Raw genomic sequence first — 19,115 nt, forward strand, 5'->3', positions numbered from 1 at the left:
ATCATTGCATCAGAATACCTGGAAGCATGTCCTTTAAACTAGTCTGCCCATGCCTGGTTTTCTTTTATACTTACCACTGAGTACAGCCTAACGTGCAGGACAATTGTTTACCATCCTGCCTATTTTCCTAATATCTAGTATTTCACAAAACAGATTTATTGGTGTTCTCATAGATTGTTCAATATTTTGAGACCTTCCAGCCTTTTAAAGAATTCATGTGCAATCATTTTCAGACTTCCTTTTAGCCGATGACACTTAATTTCCCATGCAAAACAAGATGTGGGTATCTTATCTTCTGACATTGGTTTAACTTATTTCTTGTAAATTAACCAGCAGACAAGCAACAATTAGATCTCTCATTGATTTGTTTTCTTGGTCTCAAATGTTAAAGTATATGATGGGTTCTAGCATCCAATTTCTTGTTGGGGAGACTACTGAGAGATTTGAATGATGATGTTTTAGCTTGTTTTTGAGCTTTTATTACTAGGATGGCTAACTTTGGAAGAGAATAATCCTCATATTTGAAGCAAGTATACAAGCACTGTCTCTAGATGTTTTAAATGGTACTTCAGCCTGGACTGGTGTGTCAAATTGCTAAAGCCAAAGAGAATCCATCCATATTGGTTTTAAGACTTCTTTGAAAAAGGTTTAATTTATGCTTCCATTTAAAAATTACCTTTTAAAGAATATATAATAAATTCTATGATTTAAATATATAGAACACTTGATGTTTGTGTATGGTGTTTTCTCCTTGTTAAGCACATCATGCAAGCCTAGTATCTGTATTTTAGGAAGAAACTTTACCTTAAAGCTTCTTTTTTGAGAGAGAGAGAGAATATGAATCTTTTTTTTTTTTTTGTAGATAGACACAACACAATGCCTTTATTTTTATGTGGTGCTGAGAATTGAACCCTGGTCCAGCCCATGCTAGGTGACCGCTCTACTGCTGAACCACAATCCCAGCCCAAGCTTCTTAATTAATATATAGAGACATTGAAATTAATTTCTTGATTACAAATAACAAATCTTTTCAACATTTGAAAAGAAAAAAAAATCCTATTTACTTAGCAGTTTTGATTTGCAAAGATGGAACTTTTAAAATGAATACCTCCAAGATTTCTTTACCTGTGGAAAGGTTCCTACATGAGAACAGTTTTCTAAAGCTAGTGGTTCTGTTAATCTGATTTTCTAACCAAGTGTGATTATAAAAGCTTTTCACCCAGGGACTAGCTACCTGCCTCAGGTGGATGGACCATGAACAATTTACATCACTGCTTTATTATATCCATGAGAACATTTGCACAGAAACTTTATTTAAAGAATCTGGGAGTGCTTGCTTCTCACTGAATATTTGCCACAAGTCCATAGGGTAAATGCTGTGGTTATTTCCTTCAAGTAAAAGCTATTCACTGTATAAAGAAGTCACAGCTATAGTGTTTCAAGATATATGAGTATATTGTAAAGGAATGGGACTTCCAGTTCACATATCATGCCATTTCTTCATGTAGATATCCCTGGGGAATCATATTTTTAAAAATATAAGTAGTATCTGGAGTAGATAGGAATAACAGATCATTTGCTTCTTGCTGCTGACATTTGCTGAGACTCTTATAAAGATTTTCCCTGGGCACATGAATCAGTTCAATAATGATTGCTGTCAGTTGGTGGCTAGACATCAAACTGCCAGCCTACTCCACAGCATTGCCATCTGCTATTTGGATTCACAGTGTGTTGCTGCTATGTATCACCTCATTAAGAACGGGACCCTTGTGAGCCATAGACAGTAGCTTATTCAAGTGAACAAGTGAGCTGAAGCCAGCTCTTCCCCAAGCCAAATTTGTAGAGACTTCCTGCAACTCATCTCATTTGAAAATTGCTCTGTGCTGATCAGGCAGTCTGGTAGCTCATTGTCTCTGATCATTTGGTGTTAAGTCTTTCAAGCCAGCTCCTTGTTTTAATGCAACATCAAAATACAAATATGATTATTTGAAAGACTTGTAAAAATATTCAATACAGGTTTTTTTGGTTGTTGTTGTAATAAGAGTCACATCTTGAAATGATTAGTTGCTATTGGCTTGTCAAGTACAAATATTTTTGTAAGCTACGTATATTACAATCCACGGGACTTTTTTGGATAGATCTCTCAGTTTTGAGGATTTTTAATTTTTTTTTTTTTTTTTTTTAGTTTTGTGGGATTCCTACTGCACAGTTTTTATTTCTTGGAAACAAATTTTCAAAGGCTTTCATCATATTTTCCCTTTTCTTTTTCTACTACATTTTCAAAGGCAGCAGTGAAATGCAAAATATTTTGTTAGAAAATAATGCCTTTCATTCAACAACCACTGATCACTTAAGAGATTTAAACATTTTTTCAGAAAAAGAATTTCACAGATCATATTTAATTCTTCTCAATATACCTCAATAGGTAAGGTACCATGAGCACTGAAGAGTCACATCTCAAAATTGGGTTAGTTTCAAATTTCAAAGGAATTTATGAGTCCATTCTCCACATAAAGACTTAGCCCAGTTCTCTTATCTGCACTTTGTTGCAGCCAGAATATGTTTCTTAAATGCTATGCTTGTTGAGTAGTTAATGAGAAAAAGCTTTTGTGGGCAAACAGCATCAGGAAATTGGGGCTCTCAGACAGAACTCTGAGATACATATAGTTTAACTGCAGGATGTTTATTAAAAATGCCTTTTAGGGCTAGTGGTATAGTTCAGTGGCAGAATACTTGTCTAACATGCACAAGGTCCTGAGCTCAATCTGCAGTAATGAAAGTGAAAAAAGTGCCCTTTGGGTAAAACTTGTAGACAAGAGAAGAGGCAGGATTTGGTGGAGTGAGAATCTAGGTTGTAATGCAGGTCCAGTAACAATGCCACACATCACAGGAAGCTCTGGAGTTAGAATGGCCTTCAGAGGAAAACACTGAGCAAGAAGACAACTTTTTTATTCTTGCAGAGATCAATCACTGGATATGGACCCCCCTCAAAAGGAGTGTGATCTTAGATAAAGTGATTCTCTGCAACTGAGGCAATTCTGGAAAAGGCTTGACAGCTGTACCTTGCTTGCTAACAGTTCACCTAGCAAACGGGGAGCAAATACCTCTTTGAAGTGCCACTCTTTATAACACTACCACATGGGACAGATTACAACATGTCTTTGGAAAAGGTGCACAAAACATTCACATGTGAATAACTGAGAATTTGGCAGTGAAGAAACTTTCTAATTTTCCATAATTTGATAAATATCTCCACAATTGTATAGTACCTTAAAGGCTGTGTAAAAAGAACTGCATATATATGGTTTGCTCCTGGCTCACCTGCCCTTCAACAGTGGTCTATCGTTCCTGCCTGAAACTTTGGTGTTGCCATAAGTTGACTTGTAAGTCAAATACTCAGGTGTAGGAAAACTGGCTTTATTTTTCCATAATTGAATTTTATTTCTTAAGTTCTCATTCTATCTAGTGGGAAACACACATGTACTCCCTGATCCTTAATCTTAGATAGTTTCCAGATAAATGTAGTCATTACACTTTAAAATAAATTAATACGATATTTTCTCTTTCTCTTAGTTTCTTGAAAATATTATAACAAAATCTGTATACTGGATAGATTATAAATAACAGAAATTTATTTCTCATACTTTTGGAGCCTGGAAAATTTGGATCAAAATGCTAGCAGATTCTGTGTCTGTAAGCTCACTTAATGTTCAAGAACAACTGTGTTCTCCCATTGTAGAAGTGGTGAATTTGTGTAGTTATAAAAGAAACCACCTCAGGCAACTGTACAAATCTCTGAAAGGGCTCACCTTCTAATACTGTCACTTTGGGGCTCAGAATTTCAACATATGAATTTAGTGGGGGTGGGCATATAAACATTCAGAACGTAGTTCTCCTCTTCTACTCAGAGTTGCACCTAAGATTCAGGGAACAAGGCGATGTCATGGCATCTGATTCTTGGTTGGCATCTATCAATGTTTGGCATCAACTGATATGAACAGGGTCCTTTCTGGAATTCAATCATATCTCCCTCTGTGCTGGCATGTGATGCATTCCAGAGATTCACACTGCATCTTTGCCAAGAGTCTCTTGGGTCTGTCAGCTGTTACGATAATTTCTTTATGTTCTTAACTATACCAAGAAAATAATTTTCTTGACCTCCCTCTCCCTACCCCATGGTGACTAAGAGGCAGTATAGGATCCATGTCCCAGGGCACTCAATGCAGGTGTTTTAACCTCAGTATCCACTGCCACAGTGTCAAAGCCACTTTCACTAATCAGACAGGAGCAAGGGCATGAGTCTCTCCATTCTTAGATAATGCACATTTTCTCTGGGGTTTCTTTTACATTCTATTTTTCAATATTGAACTCCTTGTCAGGAACTTTCAACAGTAATCAAGTTTCCTGTATTCTTTCCAACTGGAATTTACATTTTTCTCACTTAGTGCTGAGATTTTTTTTTTTTTTTCCTCCTCTGAGTGAGTTTGGAGGAGTATGGCCTGGAGAAAATTCGCTAGACAAATATTCATCCAACTCTGATTTTGAATGCTGTGATTTTGGTCCTTGAAACTAAAAAGCCAATAACTAACTTTTCTTTTGCATATTTCTTTTGGTGGCTCTTTTGTGGTTTCTTTTTCCCAAAACATTCTGCTTATAATTTAGTTTGAGTGGGGAAGTGAGCTTGGGCAGGGGATAGGTACTGAAGAAAGGAACAAAGCTTTCTTTGACTCTAGATTTAAAAAATGCCCAGTTTTATTACTCTCTTTTATTCCAGTAGTCTATTATCATACCATTGTACCAAGACCAGATGGTCTCAATTTCTGAAGCTTTGTGATGGGTCTTGATATCTGGTGTTAGTAAGCCCTATTGCTCTTATACAAGACTGACTTGGCAATTGTAGGTTCTATTTCCATATGCATTTTATATTGAGTTATAGATTTCCTTTTAAAAAAAGTCACCTGGGATTTTGATTTGGATTACATTCACTCTGTCTACAAATACAGAAGTAAATTTAAGACATTGATCTTGAACTATTAAGTCTTCCATCCATTGTTTGTACTTCTATTTATTTTAATCTTCTTTAATGTCTCACTAATGTTTTCTGGGTTTGTTGGAATGTGATGGACATCATTATACAAAGTACATATATGAAGACTTGAATTGGGTGTCAACATACTTTATATACATAGATAAGAAAAATTGTGGTATATTTTTATTAAGAATTGTATTGCAAAAAAACCCAAAATACATGTAAAAAGGCATAAATTGACACAAACATATACAGAGATACAAAAAACTGTGCTCTATATGTGTAATAAGAATTGTAATACATTACACTGCTGTCATGTATTTTAAAAACATTAAATCAATAAAAGATAAAAAAAGAAGAAAACCCGTAAATCTTACAATGTTTACTCTTAGGTATTTGTGGCTTTTGATACTATTGCAAATATTAAATATTTGAATTTGTTCAGTTGATCCAATGTAAGGATGTGCAATAACATGATATTTTGACCTTGCTAAATTTATACAATCATTCTTATGGTTTGGAGAATATTTTGGAGTTTCTACATTCACAATCATGTAGTCAGTGATACATTTCATTATTTCTTTCCCAATATTAATTCCTGCTTTTTCTCTTATCCCACTTCTTCTTTGCCTGGCTAGGAAATAAAGTGAAATGCAGAACGGAGTTGCTAAAAGTGAACATATTCATCTTAAATCTCAATGTGAGGTTGGGGGGAAGATTACTTATTTTACCTTTATTTTTGTGGTATTGGGAATGCACCCATAGGTGCTTTTACCACTGAGCCATACCCCCAGGCACTTGTATTTTGAGACACAGTCTTGCTAAATTGTCCAGGTTAGCTTCAAACTTGTGATTCTCCTGACAGCCTACTATGTTGCTCTGATTATAGGCATGTGCCTCTGTGCCTGGCTATCTGTAGATTTTTAATAGATTATTAACCTAATCAGGTTAGAAAGCTTCCTTTCCGTTTCTAGTTTGCTGATAATTTGTATTGTTAATGATTGTTGACTTATTGGCTTTCTCTGCATCTACTGATGTTATTATATTTTTTTTCTTATTTATTCTGTTATATGTGAATTAATTTTCAAATGTTGAACCAGATTCATGATGTATTAGTCTCTTTATTGCATATTTCATTTGATAATATTTTGTTTAATATCTGAGCATCAAGATTTGTGATCTTTATTGGCTTCTGAGTAGAAAAAGAGTTAATCAGCTAGCCTCTGATTAATTTCTCTCTGAGAGACATCTTGGGAGATGTTTCAGGAAAGAAAAAAAGTAGGCAATGTAGGTGAATCTTCTTGTACACATATTGATAATATATTTCATTCAAATAATGTAATATTAATTACTAGGAGGTAAAATTTTATCTATAAATCATTTTCACAGGATATCCCTGATATATGACTGATTGTGAAAAAGAAAACCAAACTGTATATAAACTTACAAAACATGGTTCTCAAGAAAATATTGTATAAGTTACATTAACACCTGGATATGAGAAAGATAAACATCCTAACCTAACATGCTGTATATTAAGAATGGTCATGAGGCTCATATCACTACATTTTGGCTAAAAAGTTTATCCAATTCAAGAAGGAACCATCTTGGAGTCCAGGACACTATTCAAGACCTCTGTCTGCTTTGAGTGTGCTGCATGACTTACATAATCTTAAGATGAGTGTAACCTTATAATGAATAAAATCCATTATTCTTGTGAGCTTTTGAGTCTCATTTGCCAATCCTTGCACATTGGTTCCATTTACAATTTTCTTTTTTGCAATGTGTCTGTCAGATTTGGGTATCAAAGTTATGCTTGTCTTCTATAATAAGCTGAGAAGTGTTTTATGTTTTCTTATTAGGTTTAAAAATCATTAAGCTTGATATTTTTTTCCTGCTTAAATGTGGGAAGAGCTTACCAATGAAGTCATGTGTCTGGGCAGTACTTTGTGGAATGTTATGCTCCTCCTCTCATGGAAGATGCCAGAAAGGCCCATTCTCAGCAAGGCAATAGGTAGGCGTGTGCTCCTAAGTTGCCTTTATTCTTTCCTAGCTGCTAGGAAGATAATTATAGTTAAAATCAGCATGAAGTTGGTGGAGAAATGAATTTTAACATTCCTTTAACTAAGGGGCCAGAACAAGACTAGGAAACCAAGCATTTGTTTATTTAGAGGAACTTTATCAGGACATAGTATTTTCAAATCTGTGGTAGCCTTGAATGCCCCTCAAAATTCACTGTCAAAACTCTACTGCCAATGTGATAGTATTAAGAAGAGGTGTGCTTAGGAGTTGATTAAGCCATGAGGTTGGAACCCTCATGAATGGGACCATAACCATTCAAAGAGCTATAGAGAACTAGCTATGTCCCCTTTGCCCTTCTAACCCTTCTGTCATGTGAGGACACAGAGTTTGCCCCTCTGAACACTGGTACTTTGACCTTGAATTTCTAACCTCCTGAAATGGGAGAAATCAATTTCTGTTCTTTATCAATTACCTAGTCTCAGATAATTTGTTGTAGCCACACCAATGGATTAAGATAGCATCCTAGAAAGAACCCCAGGGGATAGGGCAAATCCACTAATGCAGCCTAAAAGTAGAGATGGTCAACACTGAAATGTCCACACTGATCTGGTAAAGGGCAGGATAAGGAATAAAGAGGCTGAGAGAAATAGTCATCCTGAAATGGATAATATGAGGCTAGAAAACACACAAGATTTTGTTCCAAGGGGGGGTCCCAGAAGACACAATTCACTAAGACCACCAACAATGTACCTGTGTGAAGGTCCAGTATCATTAAGATAAGTGGATGGCTCTTCTTTTTAGACAGGGCTGATGATGAGGCAGTCAGAGCTTGGCTTATTAATATCATTCAGGGGTAATGGACACTGAAGTAATAGAGGTCCCCAAAGACTGGAACTTAATACCACAAGCAAAAAGGCCATAATTCATCTAACAACTAATGAAATTGGAGGGGTAGTTAAGTGGGCTTGACTCACAGCATGTTTGTGAGATGATTAATTGAAGGTATCACCCCTACAGGCAGAACACACAAGCAAGTAACAAGGATGTTGCTTAATATTTATAACTAAATATCTATAACCAAATAAGGTGAATATGGAAAAGGAAGAGTTTGAGGATACTACCCCAATTAAATATCATGATTCCTTGTTCAGTTCCAAAACCTGAGGGAATTTTCAGATAAAGAATCCACAAATGGAAGAGGTACTAGTTTCCTACAAGGAAAAGGAAAAGACCTGGTTAGAAATGGTGTGTGTGTGTGTGTGTGTAGGAGGGGTATAGTGATGAATCCTCAAGTTCTTCCCCATATGAATTCATGGTCATTTGCTAAAGTGACTATGTTAACACTGGCAAAAGAGAATATCCAAACATTCCTAGGATTATTTGGCCTAGGGTTCAAGTTGACATTGGTGTCTAGTCATCTTAGTGGCAGCCAGGCCCAAATGAAGATGTACAGAATAAGGAATAAACTGAGTCATGAAAATTTACCAGTCAGATCTCTTGCTAAGGGGAGCTTATATGAAAGAGTGTCCCACCTACTGCTCTCTGAACCCACTGATATTTTCTTGCCAAGGCTACATCAGAACAATGACTAAGAAAGCAGGTATATTAATGCAGGCTTATCCCTAAAATAGTTCTCCAATGAGAAACTTTGGCTTCAGTGTTTTTCATTAGCTGACCTGAAACTGTAATTGTGCTGCAGCATAATGTCCCACTATTTAATGGTCCTTCCTCCCTTTTCCTTCTATAGTAGCCAGGGTTCTCCAGAAAAACAAACAATAGGATCTGTCCGTATCTATCCAATCATTCACCCACTAATATAGATATTTATCATAAAGAACTGGCTCTTGTAATCTTGGAGGCTAAGTGCCATGATCTGCCCTCTAAAGAGCTGAGAGCCAGGAGCACTGAGGCTGTCAGTCCCAGCCCAAGAGCAGAAGATGGAGTCCTACCCTAATAGGCAAAGAAAAAATGTTTCCTTCATCTTTTTGTTTTATTCGGGCCCTCAGCAGATAGGATGATACCTGCCCATACCTGGGATTAGTCTGTTTACTCAATGTGTTCAAATACCATTCTCTTCCAGAAACACCCTCATGGACACCCCAGAAATAATGTTTAACCAGATATCTTGGCATACTAATACTGTGACCCAATAATGTTGACACACATAAAGTTAAACCTTGCACCTTCACAGAGGTCAGACAAGTTATGTGGTCTGAAGATTCTACCTCTTCTGGATTCTTCTCCATTTCAACCCTCAGAGGAATTTCCCCAAACAAATCTTTTAGAAATTAAATTCTATCTTTATATGTGCTTCTTGCAGGACTACAACTAACAAATTTGGATTTTGTTCAGGCAGGTGGTTACTTGAAGATTGGTTTTATAATATTCAACTTGCTCTTGGGGGGAGGGGGCAGTTTTTATTCAAAACAGTTAGCCCTATCTATATTATGTGTAACCTTTTAGGGATCTTTGGCAAATCCCTGGAGTTCTCAGGGAGGACTCTCCACTATAACTAGATGGAAATTAAATGTTTCCAAGTCTAATGTTAACTTTGAGTATGGTTAGGCTTAATGTTCAGCAATGGGCACAAGAGGATCTCTATGTATGTTTTGTGCAGTTTTTTCTCTGCATACCTTCCGCTTCACTTAATCCCTACCCTGAAAATTCAAACCATTCCAGTTTCAACTCATCTTTTTCTCAACTCAGCAAGAATGCTCTGCTTATGTTCCTTCTCCTGAATTGCTCCAGAGTGCTCATCTGCAGAAAATCAAAGCCACTGTAGGTTTTGCCTTGTGTTGTTCTCTGAATTATCAGTCCTTTGCTACCAGGTGTCCAATGTCTGTCTACTTCTCTCCCTTCACTTGCTCCCCACTGCTCTGGCTTTTTGAAACAGCAATAGTCAAGATTTTTATACAATTTCTTATGTGTGAATTTAGAGCTGTAAGCATTTGCTTTCATAGAATTTGGTTTTGATGGTGTTTTTTCATTAGAACTCATTTTGAAATATTTTCTAAATTCTGTTGTGATTTACTGTTTGACCCATTGGTAACTAGGCTTATGCTCCTAACTTACAAACATCTGGAATTTTTTTGTTATCTTTATGTAATAAACTTCTGGTTTAATTCATACTAAGTATGATTCAATCTTTTGAAGTTTGTTGAGACTTGTGATCCAGCCTATGGTCAGTGTTGGTAAATAAATATTCTAAAGTATACCTTAAAAAAAAAACAAAACAGAAATTCTAATGTTTTGGGATGTAATGCTCTACGTCTTGTTCGCATGTTTAAAGTGCTAATAAACAGGAGCTCGACACATATTGAGTTGAATAACTCAAATACTACACTCTATTAATGAAAATTCCAAACGAAATAAAAGTAGATAATACTCACAGAAGAAAGCCAAGCGAAATCATGCAGTTCCCCAGAATCCAACCAACATTAATGACAACCCTATATGTGATCCCAATTATTTTTCTTCTTATGTTTCTGCCTGTTTCTTTTCATTAGTTGTAAGCTTTGTAATACTAGTGTTGTATGACTGTAGAAAGTAGTATCCTGTGAAAAGTTAATAACATTGATTTATAAAGCTCATGGAGATACATGAAATGGTTAATTTTATTCTTCATTTTTCTCGAAACAATTCATGACTATTTCTGATATGACAGAAGTTTAGACAGTATCTAATATCTCTTTCCAATGGTCAAAATTTTTCAAGTAGAATCATTTTCAGTTTTCCAAGTTCCACTGTCACTTTCTCTTTCTTATAAACTTGAGGTTAAACTTGAGGTTAAAACTGGTATAAACATATAACCTTCCTATTTAACCCTTCTATCAACTTGTTCTGGATATTATGATTATAGTAAAAAGGGAGGAAACCAATTTAGACAGGTCTAACCGTGTGTTATGCAGGCTTATAAAATGCCTCTTCTGTACTCTCAAGTCTTTTAACCTGATTCCAGCTGCAGCTCTGGTGAATAGTCTAGGAAGTTTTACCCTGCTTCATGCTGACAGTGCCATATGTCAAGCATGCACGAAGAATCAAGCCTCCTGTCCCAAAGCTTCTCTGTTGCAGCAAGGTGTGATGTCCTATACCAGAGAGGCACCTTGTGACGGGGACTCACTGCAGCTGTCAACACAAAGCAGATGGCTGCTGACATAAAAATATTTCTCCCTTTCATCCCTCAGGAATATAGCTCTGAAACAAAGATTCTTGAGAAGGTTATATATTATGCAACCATTCACAGTAGTGTACCACTTGAAAACACTACCTTGTTTTGCTTTGATCTTTTCCATTTCTCCCTCTTCATTTCTCTTTCACTCCTTCTCCCTGGGATCAAATTCCAAACAGAATGTCTTTACCTATGTCTCAGGCTCTGCTTTTTAAAGAATATCCTAGATTGAAACAGTAGGAAAGTAGACTGTTGGTAGATTATACAATGCAGGAATATAATTTTCCTTGACTCTGCACATGCTACAAAGAAATATTCATTCAGTAGGCAGCATAGTTGGTGATTTCCATCTCTTTTTCTTTTTGAAAGCTCATCATACTTCTTGAGCCTGACCACGTAAAGAAAAAAAAAAGGTGGTTAAAAACTAGCTTATAATAGGCGGATTTCTTTGATGATGGCTCTAAGCATTTTTCTGTGTGAAAGGGTCCTCAGCAACTTGAATACTCATATGTATTATGGAAGAACCCTCAGTCAACTTATCAGGTAAACCTTTTTGTTGCTTTGGAAACAAACCTATTACATTTCTTATACTCCTTGGTATAAAGCTGGATCTTTTACGATTCTAATCCTCTTTGCTAAGAAACTCAAACATAACTTAAAAAAGCATGCCTTACTGGACTTCTAATAGGTCTAAAAAATGCCCTGAGAGATACAGAGTTATTAGGAGTAAATTTAAGGTTGTCCATATGTTAGCTTTGAGTAAAATTACAATTTCTTACTCATTGGAGACACTACAGAGAAGAAAATTGATTAAAATCCCTCCCTTATGGAAAGTATATTTTAGTAGAACAGAAGGTGAGACAATAAACAAATTAAATAATTAAAACATTGCACTTAAAATAAGGGGTATAGGTAAAAATAAACTATGGATGATAGTATGACTGAATCATATTCTTTCCACAAAATTCATGTTTCTTATAATGTAAGTATATTTGCACATAAGGATTTTAAGGTGGTAATTAAGTTAGAATGGGGGCTTAAGGTGGGGCTCTAACCTAATCTAACTAGTGTCCTTACAAGAGGAAATTTGCTATAAGCACAGAAGAAAAACCACAGGAGGATATAACTACAGGTGGCCAACTACAAGTCAAGGCAAGAAGCCTCAGGAGAAACCAAACCTACCAACACCTTGATCATGGACTTCAGTCTCCACAACTGAGAAAATACAACTTTGTTGTTTAAGTCAATCAGTCCATTAGCTCTGGCAGCACCAGCAAAATAATGTATATGGGAGAGAATGTGCAAGCTTTTTGCTTGCTTATTGAATATATAGGTCTAACAGAGATAATGACATTTGAACAAAGACCTGAGGAAAAGAGTCAGTACAGAATATTTAGGGGAGGAACATTCTATAAGAAGTAAAAGCAATCCCCAAATCCCTGAGTTGGAGAGAGATCTGTATGGTTTGAGACATAAGCATAGGAAACAGTGGCAGATCATGTGACAAAGATTCTCAATGCATGTAGGCCCATATTGTTCACTGTAGGGATGTTCTGAAAAACTGTGAAGACATTTTGACATTAGATTGGGATGGTACTACTGGTCTTTAGTAGACAGCATTTATGCTAAATTGACAGTTATGCTAAGGACAGTTCCATCTAATGAGATATTTTCCCACATTCTATGTGACTTTAATATGCCCTAGTGCTCATTTCAGGTGATAAACATTTTCTAAAATTTGAGTGTGGGTAATGGTTACATTCATCTGTGAATATACTAAAAAAACCATACTGAATTCTATACTTCAAATGTATTAATTGTATGGCATGTGAATTCTATTATAATAAAGTCATTAAGAAAACAACAGATATATAGAGGATAAATTCTGCATATTCATACAACTAAATACCATATTAGCATATAAACAATTAAAAAATTTAAAAAGAGCTGTTACATTAAACATGCACAAACTCAAATATAACATGGAGTGAAAGAAACCAAACACTATAGAATACTTATTGAATAAATAATTTCATGTAAAATTCAAGAACATAACAAAACTTACCCATATATCTAAGGATAAGGTAGTGCGTATATTTGGGGAGAACTCTGTGACTGGACAAGGGAACAAAGGATGCTTCTAACAGTTTATTTCTTGATCTAGATTGTGATTGCCAGGGTATGTTTGTATTAGTTTTAAAGCTTACTGAACTATATTTACAATTTGTGCACTTTTTTCTATGTTGTACTTAAACAAAAGTTTAAGATTAAAAAAAAGTCTAGCTGTTCTGTAAGTTTCCTATCAGTTTGTGATGAAAAAAAGGACTAAAAGAATACATAAATATTTTAAGTTATTTTATATGGATTAGGTTTGTGGAGAATTTTTGTCTATATTCTTTTCATTATTTTCTAAATTACCATAGTGGACATATATTAAATTTTTTACTAGGGGAAAAAAGCTATTAAAATAAGTAGTTTGAGATTTCTTGAATTCGTTTTCCACTAAACAAGTTTACTCGAAATGTAGGGGCTTTGGTTTTTGCTCTTAGATGAGAAGTAACTGTCACTTCAGAGCAAAGAATGATCTGGCTGCCAGTGTGTATTTGTGTGTGTGTAGTTCATGCACACTGCAGGGGGCGGGTGGTGGAGCAGGGGTTCCTGGTGGCCTTGATGAATACCAGGAACTCACCATCTGCCTCCAGGAGAAAAGGCGGAGCACAAGTGTAGGATTTAAGAGATGGTGAACTAAGCCTAGGGGTGATGCCCAAGCACAACGTGGGGGGCGGGGGGAGCACAATCCTCACAGAACCCAGGTCGTTAAAGGCGAGCAAGTCAGACCAGCAGTGGTGGGGAACTCACTGAGTTCTCAGCCTCTGAGCCAGGCAGTGCATGACTAGCCTCTAATCACTGTCTGCTGAGTTTTTTTTTTTTTTTTCTTTTTTTTCCCCTCTCATTTTACAAGCTTACTAAAACTGACAAAGACGAATCTGTGACAGAGGCAGCTTCTGGTCTCCAAATCCTAAAATATTTGCTATTTGGCTCCTTACAGAATAAGTGTGTCAATCCCTTAATTAGAGAGTCTATTTAGAAAAATTTCTTAAAGTACTTAAAATTCTTACCTGAGAATGGGCTTGCTGGCGAGGAGCCGGGTGTGGAACGAGTGTGCCAGGCTGCACTTGTACCGCGCGGTGTAGTACTGCCCAGGCTCGGCCGACTCGGAACTTAGAATCCGCTTCAGAGAGTGTCAAACTGCACCTCTGAGGAGTCCAGCCTGGAAGTGGGGATGGCCGGGCCCTTCCTGGTCTGTCCAAAAGGATAAGGATGCTCACCATGGCCTTCAGCAGATTGCAAGGGAGGGTTCCGATCTTCCCACCGGGAAGGCATCTTTATCATTCCTGGAGAAGCCAACGGAGCCTCCACCGGGATTTCTTTTCCGCTTTCGGTCGTAATCACTAGCAGGTTCCGAAGGGAGTGCGGAACTGTAGGTAACTTGGGATGAAGCCCCAGGCCAGTGGGGGTGGCCGCCCAATGCTTTCACAGAGACAACGCGCCCCTCCCCGCGCGGGCTACGCCCCCGCCCCGCCCCACGCAGGCTCCTCCTCGTCCCACCCCGCATAGGCTCCGCCCCCTCGCAGGTTGGCTGTTTCCCTGCCCGCGAGTGGGAAGAGCGAGCCGCTCCCTGGGCGCTCGAGGGTGGAAGGCCCTTTGCAGGATTTGGAGAGTTGTGAGCATTGTAATCCTTTACCCTTAAATCCTGCCCATGTTTGAGCTATACGAAAGACAATTACGTGTGATTCAGCCTAATAGCTCAGTGTGTATACCCTGAGAGTAAGGGGTTTCCTACCTCAGGGTTTCTCGACCACCGGGCTGTTGGCGTTTGAGGCAAGAAGGTTTTTGGAGCGTGTGGAGGGGGCATGTTGTGTAGTAAATAAGCAATGTCTAGGCTATACCTACTAAATACCACCAGCATCCCCTCCTTCCCAAATACTGACAATCCAAAACGTCCCCACACGTTGCCACGTACCTGTGTGGTGGTGGCGAGGGGAGCAAAATCGCCAATATCGACATAAGCCATATAACATCAGATTCACGGTACAAGGATCATCATTAGGGAATGTGACATTGCTACATTACTGAAATCAGGATAGAGTTCGTATATTTTGACTTCCTCAATTGTCTCCAAAATGTCTTTGTTTATTGTTGGTAAAAGAGAAGCCTGGGATTAAGTAAACCCTGACACATATTACATTTAGTTGTGAAATCTCTTTAGTTTTCTTGATTTAGAGCAGTTCCCCAGTCTCTCCCTCCTTCCCTCCTTGTCTCTCCCTCTTCCCCTCTCCCCTCCCTCTCCCTCTCCCCACCCTTTTCTTTCTTAATTGACATTTTTAAAAAGTCTAAGCCGGTATGCCTAGTCTTCCAGAATATCCTTCACTTTACATGTATGTACACAACAATTTTATCTGTTTTTCCAGGACTATTTTAAATGAGTGCCTTAATTTTTTTTAAAGTACCTCCTCAGTGATTTAAGAAGGAAATTTATATATATATATATATATATATATATATATATATATATACACACACACACACACATTTTTTATTGTTCTTTGGTCTACATATTTTTTGTTCTTTCCACTGTTTATTTTACACATTTGTTAAATTTAAGCTGTTTTGATTATGAAGAATATAATAGATTTCAGTATCTGGTGAGGCTGGTCCTGCCTCATTGCTGCTTTGTGTGTGTGCATGTGTGTTTGTGGGTGTTTTCTATTTTTGCTTATCTTTTTCTGTTTATGGAATCTAGCTATATAAAAATAGTTTAACATTGGCATCAATTTATGATATTGCATTTTCCTATTGAAGTACAGTATTTCCTTTTCTTTTTACTCAAGTCCCAATTTTGTGTCTTTCAGGAAAACTGGAAAGTTTTTCTCCTATAATTTTTCACATTGTTATATTTATTGCTAAGATATTTCTCTTTTGTGGTATTAGTGTAAATGGGATCATCTCTTTTATTTTTCTCTGTAATTGTTCATTGCCTAAAAAATGAGCATATTGATTTTTACATGTAATTTTATATCTTGCTGCTATGTTTAATCTCCTATGGATTCTAGGAGTTCTCTGTTGAATCTATTTGCGTATTGTAATAACTTTCATATAATTGCAGTGATTACTTGCTTTGAAGTTTAACTTGCTCATCTTTAGCCATCTTTGGTTCTTTGTATATTTGATATACCTTCAAGTGTCCTGATGGTGTCCTTGCAACATGTCTTTTACCTGTGTAGTATGTACATTTACAACATGTTTATTGCTTCAGACCTAGAATCAACTATTTCTCAAGAAGCCTTCATTGCCTTCATGACAATGATAATTGGAGACTACACTGTGTGCACTTAAGGATGTTCATGGCTAAATGATTACTTCTCAGCCTTTTCAATACAAGATCTACAAACTATGTAGTCTTTAAAAGAAAAAGCAAGAATTTGTTATACTATTTAAGTTTTAATAGAGTGCTATAGGATTTTTAACTTATTTGATTTTGTGTTGTACCTTTTCTCTTATGCGGAAAAGCACAGTTCCCAATTATTCTAACATGATTATTTACTTTTTCCCATAATATTACAACTACTAGTATAAATTCTAAGCATAATTTAATCAAAGTAGGTTTGTTTCATGTTGTTTTCAAATCTAGGTTTGCTTCATTAAAAGGAAATTAAATCCAAAGTGGGTTGGAGGAGAAAATCAAGTGGAATATCTAATTCATGTATTTAATCCTCTAATTTTTATTACTACAAACACATTTTTGACTTTTGTTCTAAATATCTTTAGCTATATTTTGTAGACTCTGATGCTACATTTTAATTTTTTTCTAGATGTTCTCAATATCAGTTTATATTTTCATTTGATTCAAGCTCCAAGCTCCGTTTAACAGAAAATTATAAAATTTCAAGGTGAGAAATCTTTTTCATGTTTGATTGTTATGGATTGCTGGTTTTGTCATAATGGTTTGTGTGTGTGTTTATGTGTGTGTGCGCGCGTGCGCATGTGTGTGTGTTTTGCTGGGGATTGAACTTAGTTCCCTGTGCATGCTAGCAAGCATTCTATCTATAAGCCATACCCGTAGCCCTATCATACTATTTATAGAGAATTTTATTTTTATTTTTATGTAATTTATTGAAGTTGTAATATGTAAATTATGGAGCCACTTTTAATAATTTTTGTCATGGATTAAGTCTGTTAGTTGTGTATTCCAGTTTTTCTTTGAATATCTTGTAATTTTTGCTGAGGAAAGTGCTGTGTTACTTTCTGAATACTTTTTCATAAATATTTTGTTTGCATTGTGAATTGTAGCATTATAAGGTTTGTGCGTGTGTGTTGATAATGGATTTTAGTCTCCATTCTTGTTTCTTGGATTTCAAAAATCTCTGTTTTTCCTTTTTTAAATTTGCTTTTTCTCTTTATCCCTTTCTCTATCCTTTCTTTGTTCATATCATTTCTTAATTGTTTTGCTCTAGGTATGTCTTTATATTTTACATATAGCAGTTAATTTTTTTTGAGGATTAACCCAGTTTTTTTTTTCCTTTAAGTAATGGGGTTAAGCCTTCCATTGACTATTATATTTGGTCTGTTATCTCAAAAATTATATTAATGTGTAACATATGGTATAACGTGGTGATAAGTGCTATTAAGAAGAAAGGAAAGGATAGGAAAAGTTAAGGAGAATATTCCATTTTAAATAGGTGACCAGGGGAGGTCTCACTGAAAAAGTGTCTTTTACACATACTTGAAGTGGATGAAGGAATGATTCTTTTTTGGATAAATGAAGTCAGATTGTTCTTGAGGAGAGAACAATTTGGGGAAAAGCCCCAGGACACAAGAACACCTGGTATATTGTCAAAAACAGCAAGGGATCTGTCTGGTGTGACTATCTCTCTTAGGGTAGTGGGAGGGAAGGCCAACTTCTGGCCTTGTATTCTGGGATGCACTCAAAGAATGCAGCAAAGTAGTTTCATATTTTCTGGCTTTGAAAGTTGAATTACTAAACACCTTTCTAAACCCATACCATTGTACTGATCTGTTAACATATTCTTCAAATTTTTGATATTTTAATTTCTACTTTGTATTCTCCCTTCAAACACAGCAGATACAGAACACCATTATAGCTTTTGGCTATTTATCTGAAGTTATGTGTTTACAGGGAAAATTTCTGTTGCAACACAAGAATCAATGAAATGTATCTTGACTAACAAATGTTCAGATTACATAAAAACATTATGTTCAGTAGCTTGATTAAAGGTCAGAAAAATTAAGTTTTTTTTTTTTTTAATTGTTTGGAAAAGTCATATATTCAGCTAAAAAGCTTTCCCCTTTTTTTAACTTTTTGGTTTTTTTTTTTTTAAGAAAGGTAAGTTTTTACAGGAAACAGAATGAAATGAATATGTGTGTGAGTGAGGGAGGAATAAAGATGTATTTAATCTGTAATTCAGAAAAACTGTGTCCAGGATGGGAAGAGAGAAGGAACAAACTTTATTATCTATATGCAGGATTACTTCATCGTCGTTGTCTTCTGTTTCATTTGGGAGCATTTTGTCTTTCATTTTCCTTTTTTTCCCTTCACCTTTCTTTTTCTTAAGCAGGCTGTCCCAGTGAAATACTGTCACAACTCCTATAGAAAACTTAACAATGCATTGTAAAATAGGACACAAAGCAAAAAACTTCTTCTGAGAGCTGAGATCATCTCGCTGGCAAGTGCAGGCAGACCAGGTTCAGAAATTCCACAGTTTTCTCAGAGCCAGGGGGGTTCTGCAATTCTTGGTGTGCTATTGTCCCCTGCTGTTCACTTGGAAGCACTGAGTACAGAAATTGAGACATTCCTAACTGCACATTTTATCACAG

The 19,115-nt window shown here is 36.3% G+C and overlaps 1 long non-coding RNA gene across 1 annotated transcript; it reads right to left on the bottom strand.

The window, feature by feature from the left end:
* Positions 1-5,199: 5,199 nt before the first annotated feature.
* LOC131424591 (uncharacterized) lies at positions 5,200-14,759 on the bottom strand. The gene is made up of 2 exons (XR_009227887.1): positions 14,339-14,759; positions 5,200-11,607 (listed from the first exon to the last, which is right to left on the bottom strand). It is a non-coding gene; the product is annotated as an uncharacterized LOC131424591 (long non-coding RNA).
* Between the last annotated feature and the right edge of the window lie 4,356 nt (positions 14,760-19,115).

This window comes from Marmota monax, unplaced genomic scaffold (assembly GCF_021218885.2).
Source record: "Marmota monax isolate L192 unplaced genomic scaffold, Marmota_monax_Labrador192_F-V1.1 WCK01_AAM20220418_F8-fsc00053, whole genome shotgun sequence".
Lineage (NCBI taxonomy): Eukaryota > Metazoa > Chordata > Mammalia > Rodentia > Sciuridae > Marmota > Marmota monax.